The following is a 27407-nucleotide window of genomic DNA, read 5'->3' as shown; positions in this document are numbered from 1 at the left end:
CTCAAATGCCTTTCGCTTCTTTAGTCTGAGAAGACCTGCATTGTCTTTGTCTTATCGGTTTGTAATAGGCTGGTGCTTTTCAAACCGTACTTTACAGCATTTCATGGAGCCTTGGTCCATTCAGGTTAGCATGAGTCAAATAAACAAAGCCCAAAATGTAGACCGTAAATATTTATTTCTCACAGTTCTGAAGGAAGGAACACCCAAGATCAAGGTCCCAGTAGATTCAGTGCACGGCAAGGGCCTGCTTCCATTACAGTCTGACATCTTGGGTTCTTGCATGGCAGATGGGGGCTGGGAATTTCATCCCTTGGTCTCAATCTCTGTTATAAAGACCTTATCTTATGGCTTGATTCCCTTCCACAGACCCTACCCATAAATCCCACCACACTGAGGATTTATGTTCTAACACATGAAATTTAAGGGGACACAACATTCAATATAATATACTTGATTTGAAATAAGGATTCTCAAGTCCTGAAATAGAATAAAATGAAAAAAAAAATAGCTAAGGTTGTTTGTAGAAGATAGAATTTTGCAGTAGGTTCCCGTCTGTTGTGAAGGATGTTACTTTCAGTGGTTATAAGTTAAAATGTATTTATGTGGACACAGGCCACATGATGCAGATTGTCTTTCTATCATGGCATTTTCCTAAACATAAAGAAAATATTTTCTGATATGTAGAATCCCAACAACGAAATCCCCCATCATTGCTGCTGTTGGTTGGGGGCATCAAAAGTTCCAGACTCTCTCCTCAATGAGCAGTCTCAATGCCCCATTGAGGACATCTCTCTGGGCAACAACCTTCATTTAGATGCATGTTGAGCTTTGGTTAGGAAAGAAATCCAAAGTAAGCTGTTAGTATTCATAGTGCCACTCACCACTAACCACTTTAAAGTGAGTGAAGTGTGGCCAAGGAGACTAAGTGGAAAGACCTGGATTTGCCAATGAGGTTTCTCATGCGGGGTGTAGGTGTCAGCATTGCTCCTTCTCCCATCTCCTACTGAGAAGAGCCAGGCATGCCTGAATTGGGATGGAACATTGATGGCGAGTAACTGAAGCAAAATACTCCACTGTTAAACCTAACAAAAGTTAAGAGGATTTCTTTTTCTTACATTTCTCTTACCCTAAACCAAGAATTTCTAATTTAAATGATCATGTTTTGAGAATGGCAATTCCGCCAGCCTCAATTCCTGGATCAAACTCCCTGCATATATAAATTTTTAGTTATCAACAAAATTACAAATTTAAACAAAGCTTCAAAAGTGATTATAAGACTAATTCATACAGTACACTTAGGTGTTATGGAAAGAAATTACCATCTATGATAATTACCAAAAAATTGTATTTTTCTTGCTGAAAGAGAGTGTGTGATTGATTGGCCTTCAGTGCTCCAGGGAAAGAACCCAGGTTCTCAGATTCATGATGCTTTAAAATATCTTTATGCCCCAATACAGTGTTTTGATACACAGAAAAAAAAATCTGTTATTTGTAGCACTATCCAATTTCAGGGCAGAGGGACTTGGTTCTAACAGTGGCAAATTACTCAGAAGATAGTCTCTTGGCAGAGTATTTCTAAACTGTAAAGTGTCTAGATCCATTTGTAAAATGCACTGATAGGTTGACAACAGCACTGCATTTATATGAAAATCTATGATGCTAATGCAAGCTAAGGAAGGAGAATGTTGACCAAGATGGATCATAAAGTTTTAGAGCCCATTCCGTTCATTGTGTGTATGTGGTTATTTTCAATTCACTGTCCCAGAATCCTTATGAAAGTTTGATTATAAACAGTTACTGTCTATAAGCAAGTCCATTTATAGTAAATGCTATTCTAATACATAACAATGGAGGTGTCTGCTTTAGACAGATGATAGGGAACTTCTGGTGTCAGCAGGAACAACAAAGCTATTTTTCAATTACTAGAGTGCAAGGCAGCATTTATTCCTCTTTATGCCTCTGGAAAGAGGACCATATGTCATTTTTCTCCCTTTGGGGGAAATAGATGCTGTGACTGAAGCCCACTTGGTCCTTTTATGAGGCTACGAGGAGCAAATTGAACGTCATCGCCCCCATGCTGAATTTTAATCTAGTCTTCTCACTTTGGGTTAAAATGTAGCTGTGTGTGCAAAAACGGTACTCATGAGGAAACACACTAGCAGATAACGATGCCAAATGTGACGGTTCTCCTTAAATTCTCAAACTGCCGATGGGTGGAAACAAAAACGACTCCATTCCTCAAAGATGAGGCTTTTTAGGTAAGCAAAGGAAAGATGAAACAGCTGCATATACCTGAAGGGAATTCATTTTGGATCCCTGCCAATAGCAAAATCTGTCCATGCACAAGCTTCTTATATAAAATAGCACAATATTTGCACATTACCTAGGTTTATCATTTATATACTTTGAGTGGTCTCCATGGGACTCATGAAGCCTAAAATAAATTGTAAATGCCATGTGCATAGTTGTCATATTTTGTTGTTTAAGGGACAATGCTCACATAGGGTCAGTGCAGATGCAGTTTTCCTTCTATCTCTGATTTTCAGCCAGTTGAATCTACAGACATGGAAGTTACAGATGTGGAAGACCAGATGTGCTGTCTTCTATGGAATGTGTTGCTGAGTCTGGATCAGGCTTAACATCAACAGCCTGTCAAGGGAGAGCTATCTTTACTTCATAGGGAGAAGAGCAACTGGACTTTTGAGGGGCCTATGTGATGGGTTTTAGAACAGACAGTTGCAGTCTCTGGGATGACGCTCACCACAAAGCTGATGTGTTCACAGGGTTACTTTTACTGAATAGCAGCAGTGGCAGTACGGTGGAAAAATGGAAAATTAAAAACTCTGGAGGCAGTGAAAAGCTCTGTGGTTGGTAGGGACTAGGGAGAGAAAGGAGTGAAGAGACAAAGCACAGAGAGTTTTAGGATAATGACAGTACTTCAGACGATACTCTAAAAGAATTCTACTCAGCTACTAAAAACAAGGAAATCTTGAAATTGTCAGGTAAATGGACGGAACTAGAAATGATCATCGTGGGTGAGGTAACCCATACCCAGAAAGATACACATGGTATATACTCACTTAAAATTGGATAGTAGTCCAACATGGGTGTTCTCTGAGAGTCTTCATTCAGTGGGGAATTGGGACAGACGCTGGGACTTGCTATTGGGACTCCAGGTGAGAGAGGTATGGGAGAACAGGGAAATAAAAGGACCCAGAGGGTCTTGGAACCCTACAAGAAGACCATCAATGGTGGCAGATCTGGACCCATGGGAGCCTGCACAAACTGATGTACCAACCAAGGACAATGCATGCAGTAAATCTAGACCCCTATTCAGATCTAGCCGATGGACAGTGCGTTCTCCAGAGTTGTGTGGAGAGCAGGAGCTGCCTCTGACATGAACTCTGATGCCCCCTATTTGACCACTTCCTCTTTGTGGGTAGCACTCAGAGGAAGGGTAAGCAGGTTATCAGGATGATACCTGATAGACTGTGATCATATGGTGGGGGAGGAGGTCCCGTTCTGTCACAGGGGGAGGGGAATAGACCAAAGGATGGAGGGAGGGGGAACAGGAAGATACAAGTAAAGGGATAACAATCGAGATGTAATCTGAATAAAGTATTCATTTAAAAATATCTGATTAAAAAAAAAGAAGGTATGTACCACTGTACATCTGTTCAAACCCATGGAATATTAGGGCAAGTGCTGTAAATTATGTGCTGTGGGCAATAATGATGAGTGAACGTAGGTTCGCCAATTGTGAGAACTATATCACCTTGGTGGATGAAGCTGAAAGTGAGGGAAGGGTTGCGTGGAGGAAAAAGTAGGGGGGACATATGGAAATAGAACTTTTTTGCTCAATTGTTCTGTGATCCTAAAACTATTCTAAAAAATGACTAACCAAAAAAAAAAAAAAGGCATTGTGGTGGGGGTGGCCCTCTGAGTAAGAGTGCTTGCTGCACAAGGATGGGGATTCGAGTTCAAACCCCAACCCACATAAAAGTCAGACATGGTTACACACTGTTACCTGTAAGCCAGACCTTTAAGGGGACAGAGGGGATTCCTGGGGCTTGTCATTTGCCAGCCCAGCTTCAGGTTCCGTGAGGCACCCGGTCCCAAGGGAATAAGCAGAGTGTGGTGGGACAGAATACTGGATCTCCTGGTTTCTGCACGTGTACGCAAATGCGTGCATACAATATTTACACACATCTCCCCTCGCGCACACACAGAAGACAAACATGAAGGCGTTTATTTCCACGTTTTTAAATTTATGCATTCTTTGAATCACCTAGGTTTGAACTCTTAAAATTGTTTACCTCCTAGGGTTAGCGTTCTTAAGCTGTTAAGAATCATACAATAATAGTTTTGTTTCCCAATTTCATAGCTTCATGTCTAAGGGTCTTACTCACTAGAAGTGTTAAAATCTACAGTGTGTGGCCACAAAGCAGTGCTAGAGGGAGCGACTTGAACTCATCTTCAAAGTGCATGAAGGTAAAAGCGACTGGAGTCTAAAATAGCTGCTACTAAGTCCCATTTAGCTCTTAAGACAATATAGCAAATGATCACATTGCTGACAGAGTTCACCTTACATTCCGGCTGCTCATATTCATAACACCATGGGAGAGCAGAGAGATATCCTAGCCTCAAATTTCATCCTCGACGGATCTTTGAAACACGGAATCTAACATATAAATTTAAATTTAAAATGTCATTTAAAGGGCATGAAATTCCCATAACCAAGAGAAATATAGAAAAGCACAGGCCAGACACAAGATTGGCTGAGTTTGAAGTGCCTGTGATAAGTGGGTCGAGAATATTCGAAAAGAGTGAAGACAGTGATAGAATAGGCAGGAAACTGTCCTTCAGAAGCAAACTTTCGAACCTGTGTTAAAGCAACCAGAGCTGTCAGAACTGCAGCCAAATGAAAGAACTGGAAGGAATCCACTGGACAGACTTGACAAATGGATACCGGAGAAAACAGGAGTGAACCTGTAAACATATTAGTAGAAATTATCCGTTGATGACTCGGTGAACAATTGCACCAAATAGGGAGAGGGTTTCTTGGCACGAGGTAATATGAAGCACTAAGGCAGACCTGTAACTGAAGCTTTAGAAGAAGCGGAGAAAGAGGCCGGACAGAAAGCTGGAAGAATCACTTGCAGAAAATGCCCAGATTTGATGAAAAGTAACGAGCAAAGATAACCAGGCTGAATGAACCACAGTGGGATGGATACCATGGGCAATAGATGTAGACGCATCAGAACACCATAGTCTTGAGGACAAAGCTTATAAAAATCAAATGTGGTCTTAAAAGTATTAAAAGCAGATTTGTCTCCACAAAGAGACACAATCAAAGTGATGGCTGACCTCTTCTTATAAACAGTGCAGGCCAGCATACCCTAGTGCCACACACTTGGTAAAAACAAAACAAATGAAACATCTAGAATACTTCAGCTGGGAAAACCCCCAAATATCATTTAAAATGAAGACTATCCAGGGTTTGCTTCAAACTTGTGATCCTTTTACCTCAGCCTCCCCCCTGGTCCCCCAGAATCTAGGACTGTAGGTGTGTTCCAGCACACCCAGGTTAAGGAGAGACTTTGTTCTTTGTTCTTTTTTCTTTTTCACGTTTTCTTTTTGTTTTTGGTTTTTCGAGACAAGCTTTCTCTATGTAGCCTTGGCTGTCTTGGACTCACTTTGTAGACAAGGCTGACCTCAAACCTTTCTAAGGAGTAGTCACAAATCACAAGAAATGTTTAAGAAATTTCTTTGAAGTGTGTGTGTGTGTGTGTGCGCGCGTGGGTGTGTGTGTCACAGGTTGTAACCTGAATATGCAGAAAGAAATAAAAGCACACAAAAAGTAAACATGTTGTAGCTAACAAAATATACTTTTATTTTGTTTTTTATTACAATGCTAGAAATCAGGAAATCAGATCCAACACTCTGTACTCCTAGCTACAAGAAATATTTAAGTGTGCCTTTAATATGTAGTTTATAAAGTATTGCTTAAAGATGATATATTATTTAAATAAATTATTTAAAACAACTATAGGTTTTTTTTATATAGGTCAGAAGATTTGAAAAATTTGATCTTAATGCTGAACTGTTTTTATGTGCTTGATTTATTACTATATAGTTTGAAGAGAGACCATGAAAATCCAAGGAGAAAATACAAATATGAAAAAGAAGAGTTTAGAATAGTTCCTGTGATACCAGGAGAATCCTAAATAGCTTACTCATATTTAGATAGGCAGTTGCAGAATTTATATTCATATATATGTGTGCGTGTGTATATATATATACACACGCACACATATATGCACATATGCATACATGAGTGGGTCCTTTCAGTAGCAGTAAAAGTCCACAAGACTCACGAATTCATTCTGGAAATCTTTAAATTTCATTTTCACTAACAAAAACCAGATTTTCTTATCTAGCTAGACAAACTATCGCATTTCAATAATATAAAGATGGCCAATCTAACCATGAAGAACAAAAACTCAGCCAATAGGATATACAGACGACAAATAAACATATGAAAGGACAAACAACATTACTAGTCATTAGGAAAACACAAATTAAATCCAAAATTAGAGACTGCTTCCTGCCCCCTCAGAGTTGCAGAACATAGAGTCTGTCAGTATTAAATGCTAGTGGGAATGTCGATCAAATGGAATCTTCACAGACTGACGCAAGGCTATAAAACTGGAAATGATTTGATTGTTTCTTATACAAGTGCATCGACCTTGAGCTCCCTTATATAACACCCAAGAGAGATAAAAACACACAGCCAGAAGACTCTTCTAGAAATAGTTCTCTTCACTTCATTCTTAAGAGCTCTAAGCTGGAAACAACTTAAATATGAACCAACAGATAAATACTACCCAATAACAGAGAGGCATAGCCTTCAGATGCAGATGGCACTATGCACAGCTTTAGGAATGCAAAGCCAGTCGGGGGGGGTGAGGGGGGAGGTTGAGTACATCAGAGTGTGTATGATCTGGTGTAAGACACTCAAGAAGAGGCACACACCAACTATTGAAAAATGAAATTCGGATGGTAGGAGGTGGAAGAAGTGACCAGAAAGGAGCACAGGAGTCTGAGGAGTTAGAAATTGCCAATACTTGACATCTGTATTTATTAGTTATATGTCTTTCAGAACGCACCAAGGCCTACACTTAAAATCTGTGTATTTGGTTGCACAGAACTAATAACGTTGATAGAAACGAACGAGTGGGTCTAGACTTTTAGAGACCTTCCCACCCATTTGTTTATTACTTAGTATGTGCCATGTAATTTTCTAGGTGCTGAGGTTATGACAATAGATAAAGGTGGCAAGGTGTCTGTCCTGATAAAGCATACATTCTAGTGGATGAAGATAAGCAATGAAAGATTCAGCAGATGAGTATACTTCTCCAGGCACACTGCCTGGCCATGGACCCTGGAGATCAGCTACGACAGCTCTTACGTGTTTCTGAAGATGCCATTCTGAGTATGCTCCATGGTGAGTTTTTTAAAACATTGATTTCACTTCCCCACTCCTTTATGATGGTTACCTCTAATGATAAGTGTGTCTCATTAAAGTGCTTTTAAATAAGATGTCAGGCCAACACCTAGACAAAGGCTTACATGGTTCTGGATGACAGGATGAGGAAAAAGACATAAAGCAGTATAGAAGGCTGCCCTGCCCATTGACATTAGGGAAAGAGGAAGTTCCAGAGTGGATTCTCATTTGGAAATTGTCACCCATTAGATGGCATTTGAATCTATAGGACTTGATGGTGTTGAGAGAGAGAGAGAGAGAGGAGATAGAGAACAGAAGAGGCTGTGACCAAAGCTATGAGAAGCCTGGTTTTAGAGGCTGGGGCAGTGTAGAAGACAAAGAATAAAGGATGAAGAGAAGCAGCCAGTGTGGTAGAAAGAACCCTGAGAGAAACTGATGGTCCTTCAGGTAATCCTAGGAGTGTCTTGATAGCAAATAACAGGATTAAACCTTGCCAAATGGTGCTTATGGGGAAAAAGAGGCAGGGACTGAAACGAGCCAACACTCTTTGAAATAAATGAGGTTATCACTCATGACTCCGACCACAGTTGATTCACTGTAGTGGAAGATAAACTAATCATTGGTAGGAAGATTAAAAGGCAAGAAGAGAATTTAAAGTAGAAAAAAATAAGGAGGAATGAACATTTAATTGTGAATGCATATGTGCTCAAAGCTGCTTATAACTTCATAAAGGAAAATGGAATATGTTATGAGGATGATCTCTGTAAAGTATTTCTCAGAAATGAGGCAGTACCTGGAAGGAAGGGAGTTATGAATTCAAGAAATGATTTGTTTTCAGTAAAGGCAGGTATTATTGTATGCGCATCTGCTGTCAGGAATAATACAGAGAAGCTGGAGAGCTGTAGGAGGCCAGCAGCCAACATAGGCAAGAGGGATGAGCATCCAGTGGTTCAAATGGAGACATTGATCAATATAGGAACCTCTACTTAGTAATAAAAAGAAGGAAAATGTATGGCCAGGGTACAGATGGCATAGATTAGTGCATACAGCTGTGGGAGTTGGGGGAGGGGACTCAATTCTTCTAATTAATTGCATTTCCCAGAAGAAAGGATATCAAGGTTAGCAGATATAATTAAGGAGAATGCATTTAGATATTTAAGAAAGAGGAGGCAGGGCATCATGGATGCAGAGGTCAGAAATATATTAAAAACAAAACAATAGGAAGGTGTATTGGACAGCAACAGAGTCAGCTTCAAGTTAGTGGCCAAGAATTTAACTAGAAGCCAGTTCTCAGTGTCTTAATTATGTAAAGGTATGGAATAGGTAGGGAGCCAGTATTTCTCAAGCTTTAAACTTTTGATAAGAAAGTAAAATAGAAGGAAAAGAAGGCCCATCCTTCCTAAGGATTTTATGGGAGAATGGGTATAGTAATGGACCATGGAAGCTCAGTAGCGTAAACCAGGCAGTGAGGACGTAAGAGGAGTGAGATAAAAGACCAGAGGCACAGTGGAGTAGGCCAAGGGTGAAGAAGTTTTGAAGGTAGAAAGTTAGAGAAAGGTAACTAGGAAAAATAAGGGGTGTTAGAGAGGAGACACTTCAAGCTGATTTACAAAAGGGTAGATTATTGAGAATGACAACACCTGAGCTCTGATCCTGGAGGTGAGTATATGAGTAAAATGAAGAGGAGAAAAGAAGAGAAAAAGGCTGTGGTCAGATGGTGGGGGAGGAGGAGCGCCCCTGCCAGAGGTCTACAGGAAGGTAATAGGGCAGAAGAGGGAGGGAGGGTGGAAATGGGAAGATACAAGTGAGGGGACAACAATCAGGGTCTAATATGCATAAATTATAATAAATAAAAATAACAAAAGAAGAAGAGAAAAAGGATTTAAGGGAGGGAGGCACCAAGGAACAAAAGAAAACTGTGTGTGGATATTGGGATCATCAGAGCTGTGATGGACACTAACAGCAGTAACAACCATCCATGCTTGAAACCCTTTGGAAGAGGCAGGCATGTGACTCAGAGGTGACAGATGACTCTATCAATTGTACAAACAGAACTTCTTGATATCCTTTTTTGGTTGTTGAACACTCTGATGTGTGCGCGCATGCACACACACACACACACACACACACACACACACACACACACACACACACACTCACTTACATCTAGAAGATAGATTATTGCAGCGAAGAGGATAGAAAATATTCTAAGAGACCATTGCACAGATCCACAGTTTAGTCAGGCTTTATACTATTTCTAAGCCCCTAGAACAGAGCAGTATTCCCATGGCCTGTTCCATGGCCAGATGATTGACAGACCCATATGAATCGAGTCTTATGGAGTAGCCAATAGTGTGTCCTTGATGTTTAATAGAAAGCTTTGAGAAAGGTTAGTGATTTTATAAGGTTTGCATAGTTGCTATTAACAACTTTCTTTGGGTGGCTTGAAACGTCACATCTCTACTCAGGGCCAGAGACAGGGCTCAAATCTCATTTTTTTTCTTCTTTAAAAAAAACCCAGCGTTTTATTGATTGTGAATTTCACATCATGCACCCCAATCCCACTCGTCTGCCTCCCCTTGTACCCATCCTCCACCCTTGAAAACATTCCACCCCCTAACAGAGAAAAAAATATCGTTGTGGAAGTTGTAGCGAGCGTGTCACAGTGTGTCCCATACTCTTCTGCCCGCAGTTCTTTGCTTGCAAATGTTCATTGGAATGAGGAGTCTGGCTTCTGCTACTCTATCAATACTGGAATCTCGCTGGGATGTCTCTCAGATATCCTGTTGTTGCCCTGTGTCATGGAATTCCTGTAGTTTTGGTTCTGTAAGAACAATCCTTTCATGCACTCCAATAGTTCATCACAGGGGTAGATGTTGGGGTGAACCAACTCAAAGCCCTGGATCTGGGCCTGAGCGGTATCTGAGCCGGTCAGCCCCTTGGCTCTCCCACTCGCTCACCAGCAATCCCAGCTTCTCATGCAAGCTAGACCCTGTTAACGAGATGAGGGGAAGGGCCTGCTTTCCTGAATATTGCAGCTAGTGAGGGACATGTCCAGTTCTCCCTAGGGCCAGCACTCCTGCCTCAGTGACCACAGAGCATCCACTCCAAGGGGAAGTGATCAAACTGCGGGCACCAGAGTTCCTGTCAGAGGCACTGAACAGAGAATTCTCATCACAGCAATATCAAATGGTCAAGAAATACTTTAAGAAATGCTCAATGTCCTTAATTATCAGGGAAATGCAAATCATAACAACCCTGAGATTCCATCTTACACCTACTAGAATGGTGAAGATCAAAATCTCAAGTGACAGCACATGCTGGCCAAGATGTGGAGGAAGAGGAACACTCCTCAATTGCTGCCGGGAATGCAAACTTGTGCCACCACTTTGGAAATCAATCTGGTGCTTTCTCAGAAAATTGGGAATAAGGTTACCTCAAGACCCTGCTATAAAAAACTCCTGGGCACATACCCAAAAGATGTTCCATCTTACAACAAGGACATTTACTGAACTATGTTCATAACAGCTTTATTCATAATAGCCAGAACCTGGAAACAACCTAAATGTTCCTAAACTGAAGAGTGGATAAAGAAACTGTGGTACCTTTACACAATGAAATACTACTCAGCTCTTAAAAACAAGGAAATCTTGAAATTTGCAGGCAAATAGATGGAACTAGAAATGATCATCCTAGTGAGATAACCCAGACCCAGAAAGACTGACATGGTATATCCTCATGCATAAGTGGATATTAGCCCAACATAGATGTTCTCTGAGAGACTCCACCCAGCCCGGACTCTGGGTGGAGAACTGACAGTGGCATGAAAGAGTGGGGGAGATGGAAGGATCCAGAGGGTTCAGGAGCCCCACAGGGAGACCATCAAGGCCAGCGGATCTTGACCCAGAGGGTCCTACACCAACTGATGTACCCCTACACCAACTGATGTACCAGCCAAGGACAGAGCATGTAAAGAACCTAGACCCCTGTTTGGATATAGTCAATGGACAGCTCAATGGACAGCTCATCCTCTAAGGTTCTGGGAGGGTTGGAGACTGCCTCTGACAGGAAATCTCATTATTTTGATCAGCAACCAGAATCTTGCAGTTGCTGTTTCTTTGTTTTATAAGCTGCTGATTGTGAGTGAGGGTCTGTATTCCAGCCTGATTGAAGAAGTAGCTACATAATAAATAGCTACGTAACAATGTCCCCACCCTGAGATGAGACCATACAATTATTATAAGAAATGGGCAGGGCATTTAGTCAATCTGTTACCTCCAACTGAAATGGGCGAAGAAGGGTTTAGTGTTATTCTCAACTTGAGGCTTTGAAAGACACTCAAAAGAACCCAGAGGTTGACTTCTGGCGAGCTCCATGAGGGAAGATCTAGGGTAAGCCAGAGTAGATAGCATTTAGGCATCAGTTAGGCACAGGATATGAGGACTAATACACTAGGACCATAATACGCATAGCATTTCCTCCATGAAAACTCAGAAACGCGATTTCACAGCTATTCTGAATGGGATGGTGGCATCTACATGCTTTGGATTCGGCAGATTATATGAGGCAGATGAGAAACTGTTCACATAATAAGACACTTGCACTCAACATACAACCTTAGTGATAGCATCAGTGCCTGCCCCCCCGGCAGCCATTGAGGATGGGTATCCCATGCATCCAGGCGACTTTTAGACTTCTAAATCAAGCACCCCCACACTGTCTCTCTGTCTCTGTCTCTGTCTGTCACTCTCCCCATCCTTCCTCCCCTCTCTCCCTCTTTCCTGCCCCCATTTCTTTCTTATGGAGCTGTCAAACGATGTCCTTCACTGTTTTATTTTTCCATTTTCATTTTTATAAATAACATCAAATTTTTCTTCAACCCGGTAGGCTTATGTTTTTCCTTCTTCCTTCTTTCTTTCCTTGCTTTCTTTTCTTTTTTATTTTCCTTCCTTTGCTTCTTCTTTCTATTATGTTTCCTTTTTTTTTTTTCCCTACGCTAGAGCTAGAACTCAGGACAATAAACCTGCTAGGTAGTATTCTACCACTGAATTTTATTGCCAGTATACTTTCTTCTTAGTGAAGTCATTTTTAGAAATCAACTTCCTCTGCCCCCCGCCGCCCAGCATGCAATTTACCTCTTCCTTCCTGATATTGCTCTTCCTGGGCATTATCATAATCTACTCTACTGCATTTTGTACTTGCTTATTTTGCATGTTTCCTCAGCACCAAATCATCATAACCATTTTATACTAGCTCACACTGGTTAGATCTTCATTGACATGAGATTTAATGCTCCAGGGTTCTTGAAGAGAGACAGAGTCTTGGCGGTACAATAATAAGCACGGAGGACACACATCTTGAATCCAGTCTGAGAGAGTCAACAAGAATGAAAAGAAAGAGAAACCCACCTACAGGCCGTTTGAAGTCTCCCTCCGTGCTGCTCAGTGGAGAGGAGTGTTCTACTGTGGAGTTTCTGTCAAGGAGTAAACTCACACTGTGCTCCAGAAGTCCAGGAAAGGTATCAGGAACTGGGTATGCCAGGTAACCTGCATGGAGGGATGCAGATAAGTGATGCAAAGCCAGCAGGACTCTTACTCAGTCTTGTAGGAGCACCAGAGGATTTGGGGTAGAAGATGTACCTTCAGCATCAGAATCCCATTGCTTTTCTAGAACTCCCTGCCATTGTGAGTGAACTGTAGTGGCACATGAAGGTGGTGTGCCTTCAATGTACCATACATGCTATTTTCTGACACATAGTGAAAAAGTAGGGGTGAAGTTAACTGTAGAGAGGAGGAAAAATTTATGTGTGTGTGTGTGTGTGTGTGTGTGTGTGTGTAGATTAATATCAGGGATGAAACCCAGGGCCTCATGCACATAAGGCAAGAACTCTGCCACTGAATTCCACATTCTAGGCTCCTTTTAACTCTTAAAGAGTACTAACCTATATGAGAGCATTGGGTGACACAGGAAACATCGTAATGATTCAGACAAAATCTTGGCTCTTGTACAGCTCATAGCTTTGATTCAAACATAGATCTTATTCCTTATAGAACTTTGCATCATTTTAGTCAAGCGTTGAAGCTCATTCCCCCAAAAGATATCACATAAATAAATGTCCTGGTTTTCACATAAAAGACAAGTGCTTCTGACAAGGATGTCAGAGGTGGGGGCTTCGTTGCATACTTAGGCTCAGGAGACAATTAATTGAGTTGCAGACAATTATCAAAGATGACCTTCACACTAGTCTTGTCTCTGCCAATCAAGTATATGAGGTCTTGGGAGATTTGCTTCTTCTACAAGTTCAGACGGTTCTTTCTTAAAAAGAGGGCCAGGATGTTTTAATTTTGAAAAATGAAAAGTGCTTAAGGATGAACAAACACTCTCTTGCCTGCCTTCTTAGCACATATAAGTTTGCTCAATGAGAGACGGCATGAAGAGAAGAAGAGTAGTCTGATATACTTACGGGCTAGTGGAAACTTAGAGAGACCCTTGCAAAGTCAGGCTGTGCCCAGATGTCTGCTGAAGGCAGCTTTAGTGGAAAACAGCCTTTAGTGACAGTTGGATTGAATTGGGCCTAATCAATTATTTTTTATCATGGGGTCCGAGGAATGATACCATCATTTGCTTGTTTGCTTACTTTTAATTTTTGAGACTGTAAAATATTGCATCATTTCCCACTTACCTTTTCTTTCTTCAAATCTTTCCATGGGGCCCAAACCCCTACCTATACTCTCTCTCTCAAACTCATGGCCTTCTATTGGAGAAGGTGCACCCTAGACAGAGGACAACAGGTAACCAAGGAATGATGACGCTAAGAGTAATAGTCTTCCCCAGGGAAGAAGACTCCACCCAATTGGTTATCCAATAACAAGTGGTCAGCCCTGAGAATGCATGGAGAGTAACATTACACAGACTGAGCAGATTGTTCATTTGTTCTTGAGACAAGGTCTCACTGTCTAGTGCAGGCTAGCCTGGGACTTAGAATTCTCTTTCTGCCTCCTGAAGAAATTTTTTTATATCCATGTTTCCAAATTACTAAATGATTAGAATTAATTCTCAACCTCACAGACAGGAAATAATAAAATACCTTGAAAGCATTGATACTTCAAAATTATCTTTCTTAGCTATGTTTGGCAGCTTATGGGTCATTCAACACCCTTTAAAACCAATACAATTTTTGTGACTGCTTTTTATCATGATGGACATTGTTAATGTCAAAGTCTTGGCATTTGGAACTGTTGCAGCATTTTTTTTCAAGTGGGAGTGGGTAAGAGTACATCACTATCTTGGAGAGTTTCATAATTATAAGTATTTGTCTTTTTTACTCTCATGAGTGAATGTCATAGCTCTTCTAAGACTATCCACTGTATTAAAGATATAATGTATGTTAATGTCCTGAGTTCCTTATTACATAAAAATAAATGTTATTATGTAAAAATAAATATTTAAAAATACATCTTTAAAAGTTTCTATTTTAATTTCTAATGTAAATATTTAAAGATACCTCTTGCTATCAAAACCTCCAGAGGCCACGGTAATTTTTAAGTGTGCAAAACTGTTGACATGTGACATTTGCTTTTTTTCTCTATCTGTATAAATATGTCTAAATCTCTTATTATTGCTAAGTGCCTAAAAGATGAAATATAAAGCATAGACATCTTAAAGACTGGAAGGCACAGCATTTTTGGCCTGTCCTGCATTTAGAATCCCATTTGGGCTTCGTGTTCTAAAGACATAGTTGGTCTTGGAATAGATCTTGCCCCTTGCTCCTTGAAGATGTATTTGTCCATTTGAGCTTTCACAAATCCTTCTTTTCCTTTTCCTTTTCCTTTTCTTTTTTCTGTTGCTTGCTGAACTCAGTGGTCCATACCAGATGGTTTCAATTGGTAGACTGTGTCATTCCTGGGTAAAGAGATAAGAGAATGAGATTTGGGACATAACACGCATGTGAGACCCTTGTGGTCCTAGCTGGTCTTCACCTGTCCACACTCTTTCCAATGTCTCTTGGATGTCTAATGTTTCTTGAAGGCACAGGCTTTGCATCTAGGTTAAGATCATGCATCTTTTCTTTTCTTTTCCTCCTTCCTTCCCTCCCTTCCTCCTCCCCCCTCCCATCATCTTTTTGTTTGTTTGCTTTTGAGACAGGGTTTCTCTGTGTATTCTTGGCTTTCTTGGACTCACTCTGTAGACCAGGCTGGGCTCGAACTCACAGAGATCCTCCTGCCTCTGTCTCCCAGTGTATCACTGCCTGCTCCCCCCATCCCCTGCCAAGATACACATTTAAAAATAGATGACATTAAGCTTGAATTTACATTTGTTCTCCTTGTCCATCTTGATTCAAGGTCCTCTTCACTTTGGAACCAATTTTCTTGGTCTAACAGGCTTATGCAATCAATAGAAGCTAGTCATTCACCTCAGACTCATTGGAAAGTTCTCTTGCTTTTTGGTTTGAATGTAGTTGGTAAAATAAACCGTTGTTTTGTTTCTCTGTTTTTTTGTTTGATAGTATTTAAGCAGTACAAGTGGTCATTCTCTCTCTCTCTCTCTCTCTCTCTCTCTCTCTCTCTCTCTCTCTCTCTCTCTCATGCATGCACACGTGTGTGTGTTCAAGTATGGAGGTCAGGGATCAGCCTCAGGTGTTGGTTCTTACCCTCCATTTTGAGAGGGAATTTCTGAGTGAGCCAAGCAACAGGCCTGCGAGCATCCAGGGTTTCTTCTGTTCCCACCGCCTCTCTGGCCATAGAAGCGCAGGGAGAACAGACTCCCCAGGACTGCACCTGGCTTTATGTAGCATGCTTTGGAGATCCAAATTCAGCTCTTTGCACTGGCACAGTGAGTATTTTACCCACTGATGCGTCTGCTTAGCCTATTGTTCTCTTTCAACTGCTTTTTCTTCTCCACGTCTTAGCAATGAAAAATCTAAAAAGTGCCTTAAAATTGAACAAAAGTTTAACATAAATACTCATTTTTCACAGTCTGAAAATATTATTCGTAATCAGTCTAAGTATATGTCTTTCTTTCTATTTGGGCATAAAATTTAATTTTAATTAAAACAAAACTAATTTAAATCAACTAATATCAAAACTGAAAAGGAAGAGAATGTTTTCCTTTGTTTCCATGAAGGAAATAAAATCTAGCTTTGGTAACATTTTTCTTGAAAACACTTAAATCAGTAGGAACAACATAATTTTGTCAAAACTCAGTGCTTAAGAGTTTAATGAGGCTGGCATTAAGTTCCCAGGCTAACCTTCTCTTCCTGTCCTTGGTTAACAGCAATGATTTGCACACTTAGTGATTTTTTTCTAGAAACCTTTTAGATATCTTAATAAGAAACCAACATTGAAAAGTTGCTAGGAGCCGGGCGTGGTGGCGCACGCCTTTAATCCCAGCACTCGGGAGGCAGAGGTAGGCGGATTGCTGTGAGTTCGAGGCCAGCCTGGTCTACAAAGTGAGTCCAGGACGGCCAAGGCTACACAGAGAGACCCTGTCTCGAAAAACCAAAAAAAAAAAAAAAAAAAAAAAAAAAAAAAAAAAAAAAAAAAAAAAAAGAAAAGAAAAGAAAAGTTGCTAGGAACAGATGAACTCCTGTGAAGCAACAAGGCCACTGCATTTTCCTTAAGAAAATAATTTGACTCTTTCACATGGTTCAAAAATATATAACTCTGAACTTTACTTCTATCTCAGAGATTTAAGTTTATAAGAATAAAATGAACCATACCTTGTACCGTTCCAGTTTGTTCCCTCTTCCTCCACCCTTTTTTTTTTTTTAAGGTTTCAGTAACATTAAAATATTATAAATAATTGGAGACTATTAAGTTTATTTTCTCTCGATGTCTCGCCCAATATTTAAGTCTTTTTATTTTTTATGGTGATCTATTGTGCTAACAAGCTCATAATTTTTCTATGATTACAAAATAAAAGTAAGAGTGAGGACAACTTTTATGACATCTGCTCTAAATTTATTATTTTTTACAGTTATAATTAAAGATTTTAAAGTTCTTTTATTGTTCATATCTGTGCAATAGTGTCTTGATTTTAAACACTATTTCCTAAAATATATCATGTATTTTTAACTGTATCTGTCTCTTCCCCTAAAACTCTTGGTTTTTGGAGAACTACCAGGTGTATTTAGCATCATATAGGCTGGCTAAGACTTTATATACTAAAAGTTAATTTTCCTGAACTAACTTTTATAGACTATAAATTTTCGATTTATGCTTCTTTTCTGTGTTGTTTTTGTGCAATATGCTATCAGCATTGGGTTGATTATTATTATTATTATTATTATTATTATTATTATTATTATCATTATTATTATGCTTTTTGGTAAAAGTGGAGAGATAGTGTCTAGGATCAGTCATGAAGTCCTAATTCTACTTATCCAACACAAATGCATCTCTGATTCTTCACACTCACACTTGGTGTTTTTCCAGCTGGGCTATGGCAGTTTCCTTTACTTTGCATCTTGATTTTAAATGGGGTCGCCAATTTGTTCTTTCATGTGTTAAATTTTTTATTGGTCCTGCAAAGTAGTTTAAATGGAAGTAAAGAGTACTGGGGTTTTAATAATTGTGACTTATAACACACGCCAGCAAGAAAGTATACCACCTGCCAAAGCACTGGGTTCATGACAGCACCTATGCAAAGTGAGCTTACCAGGTGAAGGAACCAATCTCCATCTCGCTTGCTAAAAGGAGGTCTCATTTTTCCAGATAATCTAGGCTAGCACCTGCTTCAACAGAAGGCTCAAAAGATGCTCACTTACCTGGCTTTAATGAGTTGGTCATGATAAGGAATACAGCAAAAGAAAACAATTGACAAAAGATGTCAAAATGCCAGTGGAAAATTTTATCATAGGCATTCTCTCTCTGTCTCCCTGCCCCCGTGTGTGTTTGTGTGTGTGTTTGTATGTATGTGTGTTCATACATTCAGTTGATATTTCTTGAAAATTAAAAAGCACTTTACCATTGTCTCCATTAAAAAACAAACTGTAATAGTTATTCTCAGTGATCAACTTAATGAGATCTATCACCACCTGGGTGAAAGGCCTCTGGGCATGCCTGTAGGGGGAAGTATTTTTCTCAAGTTGAGGTGGGAGATTTGTCTATCATGGGTGGCACCACTCTCTGAGATCTTGGACCTGTATAAAACAGAGCAAGTGAGCTGAGAACATGCAACCGTCTCCCGCTGCTTCTTCATTATGGACGGCACCTGACCGGCTGCCTCAGCCTGATGCCTTGATCAGCCCACGGCGATGGATATAAACTTACTACTTATAACTCAGCTTAAAACATTAAACTGTGATCCAAAAGAGACCCTTTGGTCTCTTAAGTTTCTTCTGTTGCAGCATCTGTATTACAGCAACAGAGAAAATAGCGAAGACAGAAGATAAGCTAACCCAGGTGCGGCTCTCCGGTTCCTCCCTCCAAAGTGATGTTCACTCTCTACTGTTAGAGAAGCGACTGTGGTCGGAAGATAGAACATGAGACTTTTCTAAGTCACACTTTCAAGCAATAATGTTCTTGTTGGTAATTTAATCATCTTTATTTGACATAAAGTTGCTCACTATAAAGCTTTTCTTAGATACTTGGTGGAAATAAGTATTATTCATACTTGAAGAAGCGTCACAGTATAGAACCTCATTGGACTCTGAGCAAGGCATCCTTGGTGTGGTGCATAGGTACTGTGTCCCTCACGGATGCATCTGGTCATCATAGTTTCATGTATGTGATTTTCTGTCTCTCATTTTTTAAAAAAAATATTTATTTATTTATGTATACAGTGCTTTGCCTACATATACACTTGTATGCCAGAAGATGACACCAGATCTCCTTAAAAGATGGTTGTGAAACACTGTGTGGTTGCTGGGAATTGAACTCAGGACCTTTGGAAGAGCAGCCCTTGTCTCTCACGTTTTCAGGGCTCAGTTGTTTTATTTGTAAAATAAGAAAGATTACATTAAAGAGGCCTTTCATATTTAAAAGTTTTCATTGTTGTTTTTCTAAAATGTGTTGGTTCATAAATCCCACAGAACCTAAACTTCTGCATAATGAAGTGGTCTCAGCTCTTGATATTAAGTATGGTTAAAAACTATCAGCCATTGTCTCTTTGAAAATACATAGATACACACACACACACACACACACACACACACACACACACACACACATCATGTCTTGGTATTTCTTTAATTAGACAGAGTGACTCTCAGAATGGATTTATCTCTGCCAGGTTCTAGCTGATGTAGACATAAACTGTGATTTAAACAAGAACTGTTTCCTATATGGAGTTTCTAAAGTTACTTTGGTTGCATGGTTCATGAAAAATAAGTGTCTTCTATTTAAGCTACGTACATTGGTTCAGATAGCTCTGGCTTTGAAGGCTACATCTTGCAGACCTTTGCAGAGACAGACAGCAGTTGAAGGTCTGGGGACTGAGAAAAGGAAGAGTACATCTTTAAGATGATTCCAATCCCCAGTTTAGATTTTTTTTTTTTTTTGCAATTACAAAATCCACAAGGTAACAAATGGACCTCAGTTTCCAATATTTACCTATGTGAGTGTCCTGGTGACAGATTTATTCTTGTGGATTCAAGGAGCTAAATTTTTGTATTTGAACTTGTACTTGAACTAAATGTGATTTGTTGATGAAGTAAAAATAACAGCGCCTTTTTAATTGAGATGGCTTGTGTGCTTTCCTTTGGAGAGGTAAAGACACAGAAATAACAGGTGTTTGAGACTAGGTTTGACTACAAAGCAAGGCTCTGTCTCAGAAGAAACAAAGTAGAAGCCCTTGTGGGAAAGAGGTTACAATGAAAAGATGTTTCATCTTGAGCCAGCGTGCAGTTGTCCTTCATTGAATGATTCTTGGTAAAAGGTTTCACCAAGGAATATGGAAGCACACTATTGATTCTGTTAAGATTATCCTAACAAGAAGGCAGATTTCATCTTGAGTGAAGAGTTGGTGAGGTGAGGTGAGCTTCCATAAAAAACTGAAGACGGTGACAGTCGGTAACCACATTTCTTAGAGATAAAGATAGTTGTATTATCGAGAGTAAAACAAGTAAACAAACAAAAAACAAAACAAAAAACCTTTCCTATCTAAATAATCTATCATTTTGGTGGTATTTTTTTAAAAAAATTATAAACAAACCTTAGAAAAATAAGCAACCATTTTCTATCTTTAAACAAATTCATGATTCTGTGAAATACCTATCTGACAGACAAGTTGTCAGCCCTCTGTAGTTTTTGGTAAATGTGTCAGTTTCTCAGGAATAAGGCGGGATGGTTTTATGAGTTATGTGCCCTCTTTTAACTTTGGCATCCAATGAAAGAGACAGCTGTCTCAGGTTACTTGGAAACCACATCACAAAACTGTAGAAAACTGTATATCTGTAGTCTGTGTCAATAACAATCTTCATTTTCTAGTGCTATCCCGAAGCCCCTTTCTTGAATGAGGTAGCTGGAAATTTCCCGATCCCCTTGTTTTAGCTGAATAATCATGGTAAACCAGCAGACAGTCAGCCATATTTGTTGCTGAACAAAAATAATAAGCAGGCACTATTCCATTTCTGGGGCCAGAAGGCATACGTTCTGCTGAGATTTTCTGTTAGTGATTTCAGTATGTGTGATGGTTAACTGGGTGACTAAGAAGATGAGGGGAAACATGGGACCAGTTAGGGATGAACCAGAGACGCGCTGCGAATAGACATTGACCCCATTTTATGGAAGGAGCTTTTGAAGTACAGGTGGGATGTGTGGATTTTTCTGAGGAGTTAGGAATGTTTCTTTTAAAAAAATATAATAGTAACTCCGTGTGTTATTCTCCATTGGAGCAAAGATATCAAAGAAGCTCAGAGGAAGAGGCAAAAGAGGCAATTGGAAAACAAATGTGGAAAATAAACAGGCAAGAAGGCAATTTAATGAGCTACTTAATATAAAGCATGGGAGGGAAGTGGTTAAGTGAAGAAAAATTTTCAGCCAGACACATACCTGATTTGAAAAGCTTCCCAGTTTAGAAGAAGCTTATATTGGAAGGTGAACTAAAGGGCACTGGAGTGCTGTTCAATTTAGCACTGAGGTTTGTAGAAAGCCCAGGAACCTATGATTTTAATCTGCATGCTGTTCTCTGTCCTTTGCTATAATTACATTGTTCTTCAGAGAGGAGGCCAAGTACGCTGCAGAGATTTCTTTGAGAAAGAATACCTGAACTATCTCTACAGGGAGGAATCATTGAAAAGGAAAGTACCCTCGATTGTGATTCTCAGGTCATCTCACTCCTGTTGTAGAATTATGCTCTTAAGGGGTGATGTGTGCACGTAAGCCCTCTGAGGTGTGCAGCTCTCTTCCATGAGGAGAGTCATGCTGGGCAGGGGAGTGGGGAGTTCTTCATGGCTAAGGTGGGAAGGGAGAGGTAGTAGGGCTTGTCTCTAGTTTGATGAGGGGGAGACCCTCTCAGGAGTTCTCTAGGGATATGTGGGGATTACAGGAAGCTGTTTCTGAGGCCCCCTGCTGCATTCTCATATGCACTCACGCTCTCTGAAGCTGCTATGCGGAAGAAAGTGGGACGGGAGAGGAAGATGCCCAGTTCATTTGTAACCAGGCAACGCACTTGCCTGTGCCTTACCTTGGACTTTGTCTGCATCTCCATAGGCTGAGTGAGGGCTGAGATGTGGAGTAGATGCTGAGGTGTGCTGCCCGGACCTAACTCCTCCTGAGATGAAGGTCCTGCATTCATTTCCCCAGCTATCACAAGTGTTGCCTAATGATTTCACACTTCAGCTTCAGAACTCCAGAGGCCCTGTCTGAGGCCTCTTCCCTCTGATCGGTTACTGTTCTCCTAATTACTCTACTGCTGCAGCTCCTGGGTATTCCAGAAAAAAAACTTGTATAACTGCCTTCTGGCGTCTGTTGGGCAGGAAAACATACCAAACAAACAAACAAGCAAAAAAGATGCTAGAGATGCTTGAAAATGACAAGATTCAATAATATCACAGTATATCTGTTTACTACAGATTACAAAGCAAGAACTCATTATATACCAAGAATTTCAAGACTGAATAACTCAATGGAGGCATCATAACACATAACGTCTTTGAGGTACATTTATTAAACTTCAATTCCTCCTTGCATTGTTTGGAAGCACCAACTAGAAATAATCCTAGAGTTCTGTTTTACAGTAGTAGCTTGAAGTCTAATTAAAATAAAAGATCAATGTAGTAGGTTTAATATTTCTATTTAGTTAGAAATGTAACGAATGAGGTTTCTCATGAAACCAAGTTTCTGGTTGCTTTTAAAATAGAAATTCCAAGTGGAACTAAGTAACATCAGCTTGAAAACCAGTTCCCATTTCACTCTGCTGCAGTGCCTACTGTGTCCTGTTGTATTATATGTGACCACTGTACTTACTGCTTTGTAAAGCTTTGTAAATGCCTGTAAACATTTAACCTTGAAACATCCTTCTCATTGACAAGACCCCGTAGAGATTGCTGCAATTCTTGATGTAGAAGAAATTTGGGGGACTTGCCCAGTCCTATTTGAGATGGTCTCAAAAATGGCTCTGCTAGTGGCTGGATGTGGTGGTGCACACCTGTAATCCCAGCACTCAGGAGGCAGAGTCAGGTGGATCTCTGTGAGTTTGAAGCCAGTCTGGTCTGCAAAGTGAGTTCAGGACAGTCAGGGCTGTTACACAGAGAAATGTTGTCTTGAAAAGAAAAAGTCTATGTTAATTAGCTTTATATCACTGTGACAAAACACCTAGGGAAAACAACTCATTTTGGCTCATGGTTTCATGGGTTCATGGTCTATAGTTGGCCAACTGTGGGCAGAGATAAGGTAGGAGTCATTGCAGAGGCAGCAGAGATGCTCACCTTATGGTAATAAAGAAGTAGAAGACAGAGTTCACAAGAGGGTGGGTCCTTCTACATCATTACCCCTGTGCCTACTTATTCCAGCAGGGCTGTAGGTCTCTAACATTCCTTTGGCTATGACTGCTTTAGCATGTTAGTCCATTAATGAAGTCTGAGACCTCAGGACTCAGCAGCAACTCCAAATCTTCACTAACTGGCAAACTAGCCATGAGCTCTTTGCAACCATGAGAGTGGCTGCTATTATTTGCCTGAAGTAGAACACAGCATCGAGGGAAAAAAATGAGCCCCAGATAAATTTGATAACTACAAAAATCACTCCCTAATTTCTTTCATTCTTCTAAGAGTTTCTAAGAATAGCAATTCAGGGTCTATCATATGAGAGACAGGTACAATTATCGAATTTGTGTGGTGATTACTTGCACAATGCAGTGTATTCCTTCTACAGCTGAGAAAGCATCCAGAGGGAGACAGGAGTTCTCCAGGCAGCAAGGGCAAGATTGGAACTTGATTCTCTCCAGCCTGTCAGTGGTCAGTGCTGTGGCCTCCAAGCATTTTACTACAAGACAAAGGAGGATACAGAGTCAGTCAGGTCTTAGCAATTGTTCTATTGTGAGTGATGAATTTCCTCTGGTAATGCTAAGGACATTGCCTGGGCCAAGCTGGGTTAAGACATCCAGTGCATGAGTACAGGAGGAAAAATCGTATTATCAAGCAAGAATGCCTCTGAGATCTTGGGGAAGGGACAGTGAGTCTAGGGCAGGTCCTTGGTTTAGGCCAGGTAGCTTTCCCCTAACCCATATAATCATGGACAATATGGTGATTTGATTCCTGTCCTGATGGACTATACCTCTGGAACTGTAAGTCCAAATAAAATCTTTCTTTAATAATTGTCTTGATCATGATGTTCTACCACAGCAATAGAAAAGTGCCTAATACATGTATGCGTGAGAATGCTATCAATGGAAGTCTTCTCTTGCTGAAACGCAACCATCCTTCCTTTTATTTGATCCCTACCCTACCAACTCCCCTTATTTCTGCCATCCAGTTCCTCATCTTCTTTCCTTCGCATTCCTCCCTTTCTCTCTCTCCTTTTCTCTCTTCTATTCTTTTTCCTGTCCCTTCTTCTCTCCCCTCTTCTTTTTCCTTTATTCTTTTGTATTGATGATATTCAAATGTGTTCAATAATAGTATGGCATTCACAATTTCGATGTGTACCCATATCAACTTTGAAACAAGCAGTTCTTTCCTTTGCACAACAAATACATTATAAGATTTCAGTCATTTGCCTATGCTATTTGATAAAAAAATAGACTCTGGGAAAAAAGGATAATCCTGTGAGCAGGTATAGCACTAAAAAATATAATGCAAGGAAGGAACCAGAGACCCCATGTAAAGCCACCAAGGCCTGAAACAAATAGAATCATCCAGAGCAAGGATATTTTCTGCGTGAGAGAGATCCCATTTCAGCCCCCATTCTGGTAGTATGGCCTCAGTGAGAAAGAAGTGACCTACTCCTATTAGATCTTTACCAGAGGTTAGTAAATGCTAGAGAAATCCTAGACCCAGGAAGTTGCAATAGTGACAAACAGACACATTTCAGCCAGAGATAAGCCTGCAAATTGATGATGTGTAAGAAAGCCAATAATTAGAAAACAATAGGAAGAGGCAAAAAAAATTCCTGTTCCCCTTGGGAGAAAGATTGACATTTTCCCCTGTAGAAACAGTTATTTAGACTTATTATTTTCCAGAACTGGAGCTTTGTAGAGATTTTTTTTGGAAAGGCTTCACTTTCATTGCATTCTGAATTAATCTTGCACTATGTATGGCCTTCTTACTGTGTCAGCTGGGATTTCTTATTTTAGTTTTTGTTTTTAGCTGTTAAAATCCCTTTAAGACATAGGTTATTATACTTTAATCATTTTCTATATTGTATTTTGATCTCATTCTTTCTCCTCCCCCAAGTCTTTTCAGATCCTTACCACCTCCCTACCCACCCAACCTCACGTTCTCTCTTTACACATCTAACAAAAACAAAACAAAACAAAATGAAGAAAAAAACAAAACAAAACAAAACAAAACAAAACAAAAAACCAAACAAGAAAACACCAAACCAGAACAACAAGAAGCATGTAAAACACAGAACCTATTTTGTTTTGGTCAGCTACTCCTGAGCATATGGCCCGCCACAGAGTGTGGTTGATTTGCCAGTGACCCTCCATTGAAAAAATTGGTTTTTCCATTTCCAGCAGAAATCAATTGCAAATAGCTTCTAGCTTAGCAGTGGGACTTTGTGCCTATTGCCCCTTCTCTGCACTGAGTTTTTCTCTGGCTTGAACCTGCGCAGGTGTTCTGCATGTTGTCACAGTCTCTGTGAGCTCATATGGACACCAGTCATGGTGTGTCTGGATGCTTCTTCCTTGGAGTCATCTGCCATCTTTGTTTCTTCTAGCCTTCTGCCTCCTCTTCCTCTTAGAGTTCTTGGCCTTGGGAGGAGAAGTTTGGTAAAAAAAAACTCATTTAGGGCTGAGTGCTAGATGGTCTTTCATTATCTGCACATTGCCCAGTTATTGGTCTCTATGAAGCAAGAAGAAGCTTCTCTGATGATTGTTGGGTGATGGTCTGGGTCCTAGATGAGTGTAGGGATGTTTACTTTTGAAATAGAGATATAAGTTTTTTGTTAATGTACGAAATTTGGAGGCAAATATTTAATTCAGAAATGAAAAGTGATTGAATAAAATTTCAAACAAGCAAATTTGTTGAGTACCTATCCCTGATTTGTATATATTTTGTCATGTCCAGTTATCTTATTCGCTTTCCTTAAGATAACATAATTATAATAATTAATCAACCCCTAGTTGAAAAAGATGCTACTTACACCCTTTCCATGATAACCTCAAGACTGTGGTCAGTATGTCTCAATTCGACTTTTTTACTTGTCATCTATAATCATTCTTTTGCTGTGCCCACCAAGAGTTGTTCATTCCTACACACAATGGTTACGTTTGCAGGCCTTGGTTCTCTGAAACACTCTGGTACTTTAATATTGTTTCCTCCCTTCTCCAGTGATATCATTTCTGGGAGCTCCTTCTCCTATGCATCTTCCCAGAGAACTGACTCCCACATCTTCTCCCTCTACAGACATCAGTTGTGTCATTGCCTTTAATGTGAGGTAGCCCGCATCTTCAGACTACTTTTGAGTGTTAGCCTTCAGAATCTGTTTGCTTTTAGACAACTCAATAGTGTGCTCTTTGGGTAATCAAATTCATGATGGCCCTAAATAAACTCGTTGTTTTCAAATCAGTGTTTCCTTTCTCTTTTAGCTATATGACCATATATGCTTTTAGAATCTTTGTTTGATTTCTATCATTCTTACTTTTGCATACTCTTATCTGGATTGTTTTAACAGTCTGTCCACGAGCTCACTCACAGGGCCCTACGTCATCCAAATACTACCATATAATGATGTCTCACAGGAAGTGGGTAAGATTAATCTCAATAATTACTGTCCACAACTGTTTCCTGGAACTGGCTTGCCATTCATAAAGAACTAGGAGAGCTGTTCTTCCGCCCGTTCACAGGCCCCTTCTCTAGCAGGCAAGCTGCTTCCCTTGACATTTTTATAAATGAACAGGAGGGGTTGGTCTAACAGTGTCTCACAGGGGGGAAATGAGATTGTATATCACCACTGTGAGCCCTTAATTTCTGTGCTGAGTGACAGTAGGTCACGCAGTCTTCTCTGCCTGCAGAGAGTGTCTGCTGAACAGCAAGTAGACTGTCCCCTGTTGGGTACCCCAGGACAGTTTAGGAAGAGGATGAATTCCATCTTCTTTTACAGAATACATGAACCTTTAGGGCATTTCTAGGATAGATAAGGAATCAAGGAAGATGAATTAAGCTCTCTGTCCACTCTCTGCATTTTATTTTACCAATATTTCTGTCTCATGACTATCAAGAGAATCCAAGTACTGACTTGCCAGCAAAGAGATGTGTCAAAAAATTTTATCAGACACCCAGACAAAAACTCATAATTGA

This window comes from Acomys minous (genome assembly GCF_964271855.1).
Source record: "Acomys minous genome assembly, chromosome: 5".
NCBI classification, from domain to species: Eukaryota; Metazoa; Chordata; class Mammalia; order Rodentia; family Muridae; genus Acomys; species Acomys minous.
Note: the sequence above shows the minus strand (reverse complement) of the source record.